Source organism: Giraffa tippelskirchi, chromosome 2 (genome assembly GCF_054371585.1).
Source record: "Giraffa tippelskirchi isolate mGirTip1 chromosome 2, T2T-mGirTip1v1.2.pri, whole genome shotgun sequence".
NCBI classification, from domain to species: Eukaryota; Metazoa; Chordata; class Mammalia; order Artiodactyla; family Giraffidae; genus Giraffa; species Giraffa tippelskirchi.
The window spans coordinates 199601017-199615000 of record NC_137276.1 but is presented as its reverse complement, the minus strand read 5'-3'; the positions used below and the strand labels follow the sequence as shown (position 1 = coordinate 199615000).

The 13984-nt window shown below is 39.5% G+C and overlaps 1 long non-coding RNA gene across 1 annotated transcript in view; it reads right to left on the bottom strand.

The window, feature by feature from the left end:
* The window catches only part of LOC145530933 (uncharacterized), a 134031-nt gene extending 120536 nt beyond the window's left edge, over positions 1–13495 (bottom strand). Inside the window, exon 1 of the long non-coding RNA XR_014072105.1 lies at positions 13286–13495. This is a non-coding gene — a long non-coding RNA (uncharacterized LOC145530933). The remainder of the gene's footprint in view (positions 1–13285) is intronic.
* Positions 13496–13984: the final 489 nt, after the last annotated feature.

The following is a 13984-nucleotide window of genomic DNA, read 5'->3' as shown; positions in this document are numbered from 1 at the left end:
TCAACTGAAATGTGGTCACTGAGACATTTACTCCAAAATGTTAACAGGATGCCTTCTGTAGACCTAGCTCTGTGCTAGACAAAGTTGTTAGTCTGAGTATTCTTTTCATAATGTCTTCATGACAGAAATTAATGCCAGTTTGTGGATTGCACTGGGACCATATATATTTGAACAACTAAGAAACTTACAGTTTCAGGTGAATTTTAGAAAGAGAGCAGAGGCTAATGAAATAAAATTCTTTTTAAAGAGTCAGTATCACCTGGTACTTTAACAATCTTTGGATCAGCCTAAATTTTCAACCTGATTCTGCCATATATAATCTTTGATAATCTCAGTCTCTCTACAGATGACCTTCTTGAAAAAGAAAAATATAGCCAATGTGTATAATGAAGTTGGGAAACAAATTAGATTCTGCATGTGAAACACTTCCTACTGGGGTTGGCAAATGATAAGCATTTAATAAATATTGCTACTATAATTCAGTTCCAGGTGATGGGACTTGGAGAAAAAGAAGAATTAGCACAGACACATGTGCAAAACTAGTGCAGTACAAGCAGTGGACAGAGTGTGATTTAAGACTTACTAGATTTTTTATACAACCTTCATCCCCTGTATGATCTGGTTTCTACCCAACTCTCTATCAACTTCCACGTCATCTAAACTACATTTCCTAATTTAACCACATCTGCATTTATTTTTTTGAATATGCCCAGTTCCTTCTCATCTGCAGCCTGTCACACATAGTCTCTTCACCTTTCACCTATCTAAATCCTGCTTATTCTTCATATTTTAATTTAATGTCTCTTCTTCAGGAAAGTCTGAAACATGAATTAACCCTGATTACAGTGGCTTCTACTGATTTAAAATCTCATTGAATTCTGAAAAACAAATCACAATAAGTTCAGATCAGTTCAGTCGCTCATTCATGTCCGACTCTTTGTGACCCCATGGACTCCTGCTCGCCAGAACTCCCTGCCCATCACCAACTCCCGGATTCTACTCAAACTCATGGCCATTGAGTCTGATGCCATCCAAAAACTTCATTCTCTGTTGTCTACTTCTCCCACCTTCAATCTTTCCCAGCATCATGATCTTTTCAAATGAGTCACCTCTTCGCATCAGATGGCCAAAGTACTGGAGTTTCAGCTTCAACACCAGCCCTTCCAATGAATATTTCGGACTGATTTCCTTTAGGATGGACTGGTGGATTTCCTTGCAGTCCAAGGGACTCTCAATAGTCTTCTCCAACACCATAGTTCAAAACCATGGATTCTTTGGCTCTCCACTTTCTTTATAGTCCAACTCTCACATCCATACATGACTACTGGAAAAACCATAGCTTTGACTGGATGGACCTTTGTTGGCAAAGTAATGTCCCTACTTTCTAATATGCTGTCTAGCTTGGTCATAACTTTCCTTCCAAGGATCAAGAGGTTTTTTTTTTTTTTTTTTTTTTTTAATTTCATGGCTACAGTCAACCTGTGTGATGTTAGGGCCACAAAGTATACAATCTGTCAATGTTTCCACTGTTTCCCCATCTATTTCTCATGAAGTTATGGGACCAGATGCCTTGATCTTAATTTTCTGAATGTTGAGCTATAAGCAGACTTTTTCACTCTCCTCTCTCACATACATCAAGAGGCTCTTTAGTTCTTCTTCACTTTCTACCATAAGGGTGGTGTCATCTGCATATCTGAGGTTATTAATATTTCTCCCAGCAATCTTGATTCCAGCTTATGCTTCATCCAGCCCAGCGATTCTAAATGTACTCTGCATACATGTTAAATAAGCAGGGTGACAATATACAGCCTTGATGTACTCCTTTCCCCATATGGAACCAATCTGTTGTTCCATGTCTAGTTTTAACTGTTGCTTCCTGACCTGAATAGAGATTTCTCAAGAGGCAGATCAGGTGGTCTGGTATTCCCATTTCTTTCAGAATTTTCCACAGTTTATTGTTATCTACACAAAGGTTTTGGCATAGTTAATAAACCAGAAATAGAAGTTTTTCTGGAACTCTTTTGCTTTTTTGGTGATCCAACGGAGGTTGGCAATTTGATCTCTGGTTCCTCTGCATTTTCTAAATCCAGCTTGAACATCTGGAAGTTCACGGTTCATGTATTTTTGAAGCCTGGTTGGAGAATTTTGAGCATTACTTTACTAGTGTGTGAGATGAGTGCAATTGTGCAGTAGTTTGAGCATTCTTTGGCACTGCTTTTCTTAGGGATTGGAATGAAAACTGACCTTTTCCAGTCCTGAAGTCACTGCTGAGTTTTTCAAATTCGCTGGCATATTGAGTGCATCACTTTAACTTCATCATCTTTGAGGATTTGAAATAGCTCAACTGGAATTCCATCACCTCCACTAGCTTTGTTCATAGTGATGCTTTCTAAGGCCCACTGGACTTCACATTCCAAGATGTCTGGCTCCAGGTGAGTGATCACACCATCGTGATTATGTTGGTCATGAAGATCTTTTTTATACACTTCTTCTGTGTATTCTTGCCACCTCTTCTTAAGATCTTCTGCTTCTGTTAGATCCATACCATTTCTGTCCTTTATTGAGCCCATCTTTGCATGAAATATTCCCTTGGTATCTCTAATTTTCTGGAAGAGATCTCTAGCCTTTCCCATTCTGTTATTTTCCTCTATTTCTTTGCACTGATCGTTGAGGAAGACTTTCTTATCTCTCCTTGCTATTCTTTGGAACTCTGCATTCAAATGGGTATATTTTCTTTTCTCCTTTGCTTTTCACTTCTTTTCTTTTCACAGCTATTTGTAAGGCCTCCTCAGGCAGCCATTTTGCCTTTTTGCATTTCTTTTTCTTGGAGATGTTCTTGATCTCTGTCTCTTGTACAATGTCACTAACCTCCATCCATAGTTCATCAGGCACTCTTTCTATCAAATGTAGTCCCTTAAATCTATTTCTCAATTCCACTATATAATCTTTAGGGATTTGATTTAGGTCATACCTGAATGGTCTAGTGGTTTTCCCTACTTTCTTCAATTTCAGTCTGAATATGGCAATAAGGAGTTCATGATCTGAGCCACAGTCAGCTCCTGTCTTATTTTTACTGACTGTATAGAGCTTCTCCATCTGATTTCGGTTGACCATCTGGTGATGTCCATGTGTAGACTCTTCTCCTGTGTTGTTGGAAGAGGGTGTTTGCTATGACCAGTGTGTTCTCTTGGCAAAACTCTATTAGCCTTTACCCTGCTTCATTCTGTATTCCAAGGCCAAATTTGTCTTTTACTCCAGATGTTTCTTGAATTCCTACTTTTGCATTCGTCCTTTATAATGAAAAGGACATCTTTTGGGGGTGTTAGTTCTAGAAGGCCTTGTAGGTCTTCATAGAACTGTTCGGCTTCAGCTTCTTCAGTATTACTGGTCGGTGCATAGACTTGGATTAATGTGATATTGAATGGTTTTCCTTGGAAACGAACAGAGGTCATTCTGTCGTTTTTGAGATTGCATCCAAGTACTGCATTTCAGAGTCTTTTGTTGACTATGATGGCTACTCCATTTCTTCTAAGGAATTCTTGCCCACAGTAGTAGATATAATGGTCATCTGAGTTAAATTCACCCATCCAGTCCATTTCAGTTCCCTGATTCCTAAAATGTCAATGTTCTCTCTTGCCATCTCCTGTTTGAGCACTTTCAATTTGCCTTGATTCATGTACCTAACATTCCAGGTTCCTATGCAATATTGCTCTTTACAGCATCGGACTTTGCTTCAATAAGTTACCTACGTATTAAAAAATATTTCCATTCTCCTGCTGAACTTTGAATCCCACAAGAACAAGAACTGTATATTTTGCACAGTATAGCCCAAGAGACTAAAATAATACCCAAGAAAGTAAAGAGTCAGTGTATTTTGGTGGTACGTAAATGAGTGAATAAATGAACATGCAGTAAGCTTTACATCTTTTCAGAAGTAGTATGGAGTTATCTTAGATGAAAAAAAAAGTTTAGGTTGGAAAATAAGTTAATACTGCATCAGTTGCTTTAGATGAAGTCAGTTGATGGAGAACTTTGACATCTAATTAACTTGTTTGTGGCCAAAAGGATGAAAAATTTTAAGTTCTGTATCTGTTTTTTTATTAGCATCAGACTCATGCTAGTTTATGTAATACTGGTCACATAAGTTTCAGCAAAGTTTTATAGGAAGAAGATCAAATACCAAATGGGGTGCTCTTACAAAGACGCATCAAGTGGTAACTGACTTAAACTATTCAATAGAGTAAGTGTGAATTTGAATTTGAATTCTGCAATTTCCAAAGAATGTATTCTTTAATATGAGAAAAATTAGAATTTTATTCTATGCCCTTAGATTTATTTCCTGGACTTTTTTTTTTTTTAATTTGGAGTAACATATGGATTGCAGAAGTAGGGACGCCAATAAGATTTCTACAGCCTTACTTCTCAACATGTGGTCCTGTCTCAGAAGCACTAACAAACTTACAGGTTTTTCAGAAATGAAGAATTCCAGGACCCACCTTAGAATTCCTGAACTAAAATCTACATGTCACCAAGATTTTAACTATGAGAAGCACTACTTTGTGTCTTAGTCTGGCCAGAGCTAATCTTACCCTGAAATAGTGAGCACCAGCTACTGAAAGAGAAGAATTGCTAGATCTTGAAAACTCAATATTAACTGCCACTGATTTTAACATTTCAGCCCAAACAACTGATAACATGACAGTGTATTTTAGCAACAATTGCAAAGAAGAAAAATAGGATACACTTTGGATTGCAAGGTACTCATGTGAAGACATATTATAGAAATTGTAAAGCTGTTTCTGCAAAGGCATCTGGGCTCAAGATGCAAATTCCAATGTTAAGATGAAGCTTCAGATTGTTTCAACTGCCAGATAAATTGTTAATTCCTGTTTTATAACTTTAAACAAGAATCTTGCCAAATCTTTTTATTCCTGAAAACATTCTGTTATTCTTTAGAAGGTGGTGTCAATATCTTCAGATTAAATAATTCCCAACTACATGACCCTCTGTGTTGAACTTATAGGCACTAATATAATCTGGCTTTTTCCCCCAAACACCAGCTCTTCCTCAGAGCCTAGTTCAAGGCTGACATCTCACCTATGAAGGGCTGAGGCTTCTCCAACTCAAGACAGCCTGGATATCATATTTATATCTTATCAAGGAAGATACATTTAATGGTATCAAAATAAATATCTATGTAAACTACTTTTATTTTCTCTTTTTGTTTTGCACACTATTATATTTCCATTTAATAGGCTTATTTTCTCATTGGCTCATATTAACTAAACAATTATTTTATCAAATCTTGACTGATTTCATCATTTAGCAGCACAAAGTGGGAATGAAAGATAGAAGAAATCAATAGTATCTGTCTTTTAATATGTTCACAGACTCATGTCAAAGACATAATGAATCACCAAATTTATTAAAATATGATGGCTGTGAGAAAAGTACACAAGCTACAATTTGTGTATATCCAGCCTCTCTGGGGAAACAGAAAGAGCTTAAAAGTATTTTGAGAGTATAGATCATAGTCCTTACCTTGTTTTTTTTGTTTTCCCCTAAATATTCCTCTTCCTCTAACCTTACCTACTCTCTCTCTCTTTTTTTTCCTTTTGTTAGAATAGAAATGCAATAGACATTAATTAAATATCTTTGAATAACTGACAATCAAACCATATCCCTGTGTTCTATTAAGAGCACAAAAACAATATTAATAAGGTATTTTTTTACTTGACAAACATCATTTGTAAAACTAAAAGCATGCTTTAAAGTCTGCTCTACTACTTATTGCATCAAAAAACAGTGACTCAGGAAGGATAATTTAATATTTTAATTCTCAGATCTTGAAGCAGATAAACAGTTGCATGAAAATATGTGACTTTATTTAAAGCAAATCTTATTCTACTGGCAGCTATTTCTTTTGTACTTAGTTTTTAACACTGTATTTTTTTTAAGTAAGTGTTTTTCACTGTAAATTCATCAAGCCAAGTCTCAAATGGTTGAGGATAAAAAGAGCTGGATCACAGACAGGACAGCTGAACAAAAACAGAACCTTCCCCAAATGCTATAACCTGCTCTTTGTCCTAGTAGAGAATTAGAATAGTCTCAGGCCTCTCATTAAGGAATTACCCTTTGTAAAGATAAATTTAAACAAGGAATCTTTTATTTCCCTGATATTCCTAGAAATTTTCACCCTCCCCCTTTCCTATTTACATCAGATCCCAACAGACACCTCAAATGTTCTCACCAAATCCAAGCATCATCCAAATCCGGACTTCTTTGAATTATGGTCAGTGGGGGATTTCAAATCTATGTATTTGATCAACCACAGTATAAAAAAAAAAAAAATCCAGCGAGCTCCCAAAGGCAAAACTTGAATTTGCCATGTGCCTTCAACTATTTACACAGCATTTACATTGTATCTACAAATATTTACATAGCATTTACAATGTATTAGGTATTACAAGTAATCTAGAGATGATTTCAAGTATATAGGAAGAAGTGTGTAGGTTATATGCAGATACTATGCCATTCGATACAAGGGACTCAAGAATCTGGATTTTAGCATCCACAGTGGTCCTGTAAACAATCTCCTCCAGATACTGAAGAACAACTGTATTATGAAAGGAGAAAGGATGAGGTCCTCTAAGGCTGAAATGATGATATTGAAAGATAACTCAAGACTCTAAAGACACGACCCTTTCACACCTCATCTACCTTGGCCCTCCCATTCATGGCCTGTTTCCCTGCTTCCTTTTTTGTCATCTTGAGTTTGTTAGTGAAGATGGAATGGGAGAGTTGGAGCAAAAAGAAGTACATTACTCAGTAATCTGTTTCTCAAGCCCAAAATGTAGAAACATTCTGTAATGTAAGGTTAAAAGTAGGATTGTTAGTACCAAAGACTTCATTTAATTTTAATTTATTGATGCTACTGGTTGGTTCAGGGAGCCCATGTCCAATCTGGGGTGTTTCAGGGTAATGGGTACTCTCACCATGGGAAATTAAGCAGAGTGATAGTTCTGATAGTTAGGGGGAAGCTTACCCTTTTTTTTTTTCTTCTATTTTATATTTTACAACTTCTCTAAGAGTAAAAGGATAACTTGCTTATTAAGTTCAGTGTGATCCCCAGATAATGGAAACGTTTCCAATTTGTGCATTTGAGCAAATGTTAGCTTAACTTAAAAGAATCTGCCTGCAATACAGGAGACCTGGGTTTGATCCCTAGGTTAGGAAGATCCCCTGGAGAAAGGAATGTCAACCCACTCCAATATTCCTTTTAGTTGGGGGCTAATTACTTTACAATATTGTAATAGTTTTTGCCATACATTGACATGAATCGGCCATGGGTTTACATATGTTCCCCTTCCTGGACCCCCCACCCACCTCCCTCCCCATCCCATCCCTCTGGGTCATCCCATTGCCCCGGCCCTGAGCCCTTGTCTCATGCATCGAACATGGAATGGTGTTCTGTTTCACATATGATAATATACATGTTTCAATGCTATTCTCCCAGAACGTCCCACCCTCACCTTCTCCCTCAGAGTCCATAAAATTGTTCTATGCATCTGTGTCTCTTATTCTGTCTCGCATATAGGGTTATCGTTACCATCTTTCAAATTCCATATATATGCATTAGTATACTGTATTGTTGTTTTTCTTTCTGGCTTACTTCACCCTGTATAATGGGCTCCAGTTTCATCCATCTCAGTATTTCACTTTTTCTATTTCATATTCAGTGCTCACATTTCATTTAGTTTATGTTTCTCAATTTCTCTGTCTCTTTTTTTTGTTATTGTTTTTCTCGAGCCTTTGTCAACCATAGTAGAAAAGCTTTTGTATGTATAGTGTGTATGTGCTAAGTCGCTTCAATCGTGTCCAACTCTTTGCATCCCCATGGACTGTAGCTGGCCAGGCTCCTCTGTCCATAGGATTCTCCAGTCAAGAACACTGGAGTGGGTTGCCATTTCCTTCTCCAGGGGATCTTCCTGACCCAGGGATCAAACCCGTGTCTCTTACACCTACCTGCATTGGAAGGCAGGTTCTTTACTACCTGTGCCATCTGGGAAGTCCTAAAATATGTATAATATAATATACATATATATATGTAATAATATATGTAATATTATATAATATATATAATATATATACACACACACACATATATATATATAAGAAAATTTATGAATTTTTGTCTGGCTAAAAAAATTCATGACATTTGGATTACACTTGTTTGACTTAGTATAAGTAGAATGCTAGATTTCTAATTTATATTCGCACAAAACTTTCATATATTTCTATGTATTTTGGCATCTAGTATTACCAAGAAAATTTATTATCTTTGTGAATTAAAAATAATTTGAATGACATTTGAAACTTTTAATCCAATTCTGAGAATATAAAGAAATACTGTGTTTAAAAAAACCGGAAATTTAACATGTGATACAGTATTATTAACTGAAGTACAGATTTTGTTCAAATTTCACAAAATTTTATACTAGTGTCTATTATTTGTTTCCATACCTTACTCAAGACTCCACATTGTATTTAATTGCATTGAGCAGCTTCAGCTGCATGCAACAAGTTCTGGTAAATTCTCTTTTCATTTTTATTCTATTTACAAATATTTTCTATTTTTTTCCTTGTTATAGCTTCTTAGATACACCCATCATTTAAAAGTAGACATTTAATTTTGAAATACATGGGATTTTGAGTGAAGTATCTTTAATATTAATTTCTCATTTTTGATGTTAATTTCTCATTTAAATGCCTTCTTCTCTGCAATCACCGTCTGTGCTTTTCTCAGTCTAACTTTATTGAGGCTTTTGATACCTAAGTCGAAGATCTCTCTTGGTAAATGTCACATTGCACTTGAAAATATGTGATAAGAGAATAGATTGTATGATTTCAATACTTTTAAACCATTAATTTTTGCACCTTGTTTTATGTCCCTGGATATGTTCCAGTGTCTCCTAGTTTACAATCTATGGGAACGTCAATAGAATTTGTATCCTCCTGTTGCTCCTGTTGTGTAAAAAGTGTATAAATCTTAATTATTTTGAATTGGTTCATAGTGTTTTCGGGTCTACCATATCCTACTTCTACTTCTCTGTATATTCATATACAGAATATACAGAATATATCCATATTCTACTTCTCTGTATATTCATTCTATTAATATTTGATATTGAGACTCTAACTAAAAATCTTAATTTATCTACTTTAAAAAATGATTGTAATATACAGTGGAACTATATATGTATCCTTGTTCTGTATTTTCCCAGTCTCCTCTGTAAATATGTTATCATACTTTCATAATTTAAAAAATAAAAATTAAAATATAAAGAAATAATTTTGAAGTTGAAAAAAAAAAAATTCTCAGATACCAAGCAGTGCTGATGGAAAATCCAGGCCTGACTGTATCCGCTTGTGAGGTTCTTAAACCTGCCATGCTCCTGCCTACCTTCAAGGGCTCTCTACCCTTTCACTCTTGCCTAGAAACCTTGGACCACTGGACAAAACCCCAAGAGGGATTGTTGGAAGATCCTCTGACCAATCCTGAGGAAATCTGGCATGCTGATGGAAGCAGCTTTGTCTTGGATGGAAAAAGAAAAGCCGGATATGCAGTCATCTCCAATTTTGAGACCATAGAGGCTAAACCTTTGCCACCAGGTACTTCAGTCCAATTAGCTGAGCTCATAGCCTTGACTCGAGCTTTAGAGCTGGGAAAAGGAAAAAAGAGCAGCCATTTACACTGACTCCAAGTATGCCCTTCTGGTGCTGCATCCACGTGCTGTTATTTGGAAAGAAAGAGGCCACTTGACCAACCGAGGGTCCCCAATCAAACATGGTGATCAAATCCTTAAACTCTTGGAGGCAGTCTATCTGCCCACTGAGGTTTCAGCCTCCCACTGTAAAGGACACCAAAAAGGGAGCACGGAAATGGCACGAGGGAACCAAGCAGCCAATCAGACAGCTAAGAAAGCAGCATTACAGAACAATGTCCTAATAGGGGTTGCCACCTTAGTTCCACAGACTAATTTGCCAGAAACTCCTTCATATACTGAAGGTGAGACTCTTAAAGCTAAGAGTGAGGGCTTTCAAGAAGATCATATTGGGTGGTTCCAAAAGGAGAGACTCCTTTTTCTGCCTGAGAATCTCTAATGGAAGTTGGTTAACTCCTTACATGCCACCACTCATTTAGGGGAAAATGCCCTCCAAAGATTACTAGAAAGGTCCTTCAGAGGAACAGGCCTCCAAAGGACTATAAGGCAAGTGGTCTCCTCTTGTCCCACTTGCCAATTAAACAACCCTCAAGGAGCTTGAAGATCCCAGCTGGCCCAGCCTGTCCAATGACATGGTACATAGCCAGGAGAGGACTGGCAGATGGATTTCACCCAGATGCCAGTTTCTCAAGGGTATAAATACCTATTAGTCATGACAGATACATTCACAGGATAGATTGAAGGCTTTCCCACCCGGACTGAGAAGGCTGAGGAGGTAAAGAAAAAACTGCTTCATGAAATCATTCTGAGATTTCACCTGCCCAGGTCATTACAAAGTGCCAGTGGGACATCATTTACTTCTAAGGTCACCCAAGGAGTCTCTAAAGCATTGGACATTACTTATTATCCCCATTGTGCCTGGAAGCCTCAGTCTTCAGGAAAGGTAGAAAGAGCCAATCAATTCTTAAAATCAGAGATAAAATAGATTACCCAGGAGACCTCCCTGGGATGGAAGGAGGCTTTACCAATAGCTCTCCTCTGCACCTGTATTGCCCCTAAGGAACAGGTTGGTCTTAGTCCTTATGAGATTCTATAGGGGAGACCTTTTGTTTATGTCAATTATCTCTTCCTAGATCCAGAGGCTCAGACGCTCTGGTTTTATATCATGGCCATTGGGAAATTCCAACAGGATATATGCTTGTGTCAACCAAGACCTAAAAGATTCTAAGGAGTCACCACTCCACTGACTCAAGTCCTAATTAAAGTCTGGAAAGATGGGTCCCCAAAGGCTCAACTCCAGCCCACATGGAAGGGTCCCTACCCTGTAATACTTTATACCCTCACAGCAGTCAAGGTACCAGGACATGACTCCTGGATTCACTACTCACGAGTCAAGCCATGGAAGAAAACAGAAGAGGACACCCAACACATCTGTGAGCCCCTGGGAGATCTTGGATATCTATTCAGAGTTACAAATGAGTGCCATTGTAATGAACACCCCAAAATCTAGTTTCTGGGAATAAGATTTCTCAGGACAGCTCCAAAGAGCCAACACAGCTTGGCAGCAGTTGTACTCCAAAACAGACAGGAGATAGATCTAATCCCTGAATGATGAGGGACTTAAGCCATCCTGGTGATGGGAATTTGGAGTCGGCTAATGGCCCTACTAGTCCCTGTCAGCACCATATTGATGCTGCTTATGGCTGTTCCATGTATTATCAATTGTCTAACCTCTTTTGTCTCTGCCCAGGTCAACAAGCTACAACATGAAGTGCCAGTTCAACAAAGATATATAAAACTACAGTCGACCACAGAAAATATCACTCACCCTTTGTTGGACACTGCTATAAGGTCTCTGAGGCCTGAGGCTAGCAAGAGGGGGAGGCCCAGTGCCCCTCGCCATCCCAGTTCAGCAGGAAGTAGCCAGAAAGACCTCGACACCCCTATTCCCAAAGAATTGGGCCTCCCATCTCTTGAGGGGGGAATGTTAGGTAGTTAGAATAGGAAAAAGGAGTCCAGAATGGTGGTGGCTAAAAGACAAAGAAGGGAAAAGCCCACAAAAATAGAATAAAGGAAGGTCCGAGGACCGGAGTGGGGACCTCAGGTAAAACAAATAGCACTCCTGGCAGCCCAATTTACATAGGGCATGCCCAGGGGGAGGAGAAAAAACATGTAAAAAGAGGAGCTAAAAGGCCAGGGGGCTCTCTCTCTCGCTCACTCTCTCTCTCTCACTCTCTCTGTCTCTGTCTCTCTCTGTTTCTCTCTCTTCTCTTCGCATCTTTTGGGTTGTCATGCTCTCACACCTCAAGGATGTATTTTCCTTTATTTTCTAAATAAAACTGAGCTGTAACACAGAGCTGTAACAGTGGTCCATCCGAGAGCTGGTCCATCACTTCAAATTTTGGTCATGGCAAGACAGAACCGAGGAAATTACACACTCCCCTGACAGAATCAAGACATGATTCACTCTGAGGACCACAGTTCCCAGCCAAGGCACATGAATACAGCCCTTTGAAGGAGGTCTCCAATCCCACATTACTGTCCCTAAATGCCAATTATGAACACTTTTCAACTAAGATCAGTTAAATCTATAAGAGAAATTCTGAGGGCTCAGTAAATGCAGCACAAAGCAACACAACTCAAAGCACAAGCCAGCAGGCAGCAGCTAAAAGTGCATGCTTGCCAGCAGGTAACAAAATGAGTCAGCAAGCAGAAGCATTAAAAGAAAGGCCTTCCTGTGGTGGTCACTCTCTGGCCATCCTCCTTACAGCACCAAACATCTTATTGGCCTCACAGAGGTGGGTTGGAGGCTCCCCCTAAAGTTTTGGTTATGATATTAAGACATATTATGTCACACTCAATTAGGAGAGTTTTGTTTGTTTCACAGTCACTATCGTATCAAATGTATTATTCCAATGGCACTAATGCACCTGGAGGTGCTTATGGTGACACTGTACAAGATTTCTTACCTTCTCGTTTCTATCCAAAGAGAATGTCTACCTGCCTGTTCCCACCACCACCCCAACCCCTTTCTGGAGGAATATCTCCTATGGTCCAATTACAAAATTGTACATTTAATGCATTTATTTTTAAAAATTGAGAGGGCACCTGAGTTTCCCTTTGAAGAAATGAAAGTCAAAGTGTTGAGTGTCCCATCCCCTCCCTCAGCTCCATAGACCAAATAAATACCTGCAGCGAGGGCCTTTCTCTTGTCTCTGAATTTTGAAATGAAGTTCATCAGGAACCACATCAAATGTTCTCGTTGAGTGATGGCATGGAGTAAGCTCCAGAAATCTGTGTCTGGACCCTCCCAAGGTGTTGTGAAGGGAGCATGAATGTTTGTGGTGATAGCAGTATTTCAGCTGGGAGCCCATGGTGGTCTGAGTCCCACCTACAATTTGCCCAGCATGTTGCCCTGGGTTGGGGTGCCTTCCATCAGGCCTCTGTGCTTGTGGGTCTCAGCCCCCGCCTGCCAGTTCTGTCCAAAAGGGTCTCAGAGCAGGTTCTGCCATGGTCAAACACGTACTGCTGGAAGGCCCGGCTGTGAAACCAAAGCTTACCTCTTAGGCACGTAGACCTTCGCCACAATCATGGGGGTTCCAGCCACCTGTGAGTCCTCAAAGATGTGTCCCTGCTTCCAGTTCAGGACATAGCAGAAGCCACTGATCACTTGTTGTATACAGGGGTACCCACAGACAGTTGGGCTCCAGAGACTGAGGCTGGGCTGTCAGCCTAACTTGCCCCACACCACTCCACACTCTGTGACATCAGCACACAGCATCATATTGTGGACGTCAGGGTGCATGTTACTCTGCTGAACCTCCTCATGTAGGTGATCCTCCTCACGCTGCTGGGTCTCCTCGTGCTGCTGGTCCTCCTCACGCTGTTGATCCTCCTGAACACTCTTGGTTCTCCACATGCAGTGACCCCCTGCTTGGTGGCACCCTAGAAGCTGAGCTTCAAGTTGCACTTGAACTCACTGAGGTACTGTGCGGTGCCCTTGTGCTATCAGTGAGGACTAGGGGTGCAGGTGCCCTAGGACTCAGAGTACCTTGTCTTGTGGACCTCAGCCACATTCCTCCTGGAACTTCTCCTCCAGGTAGTGAGTCCACCGTGTGAGGTCCTGGCAAGGGGAATCTCATCCTGTTCAATGTCCTTGGCCAGGCAGTTAAGGAAGGGCCACCCCTGTATGTGCTTGTTGGGGCACCTGCTCAAACAGCATGTTCTCCTGTTGGACTCCTCGCTGAAGGTCTCACTGC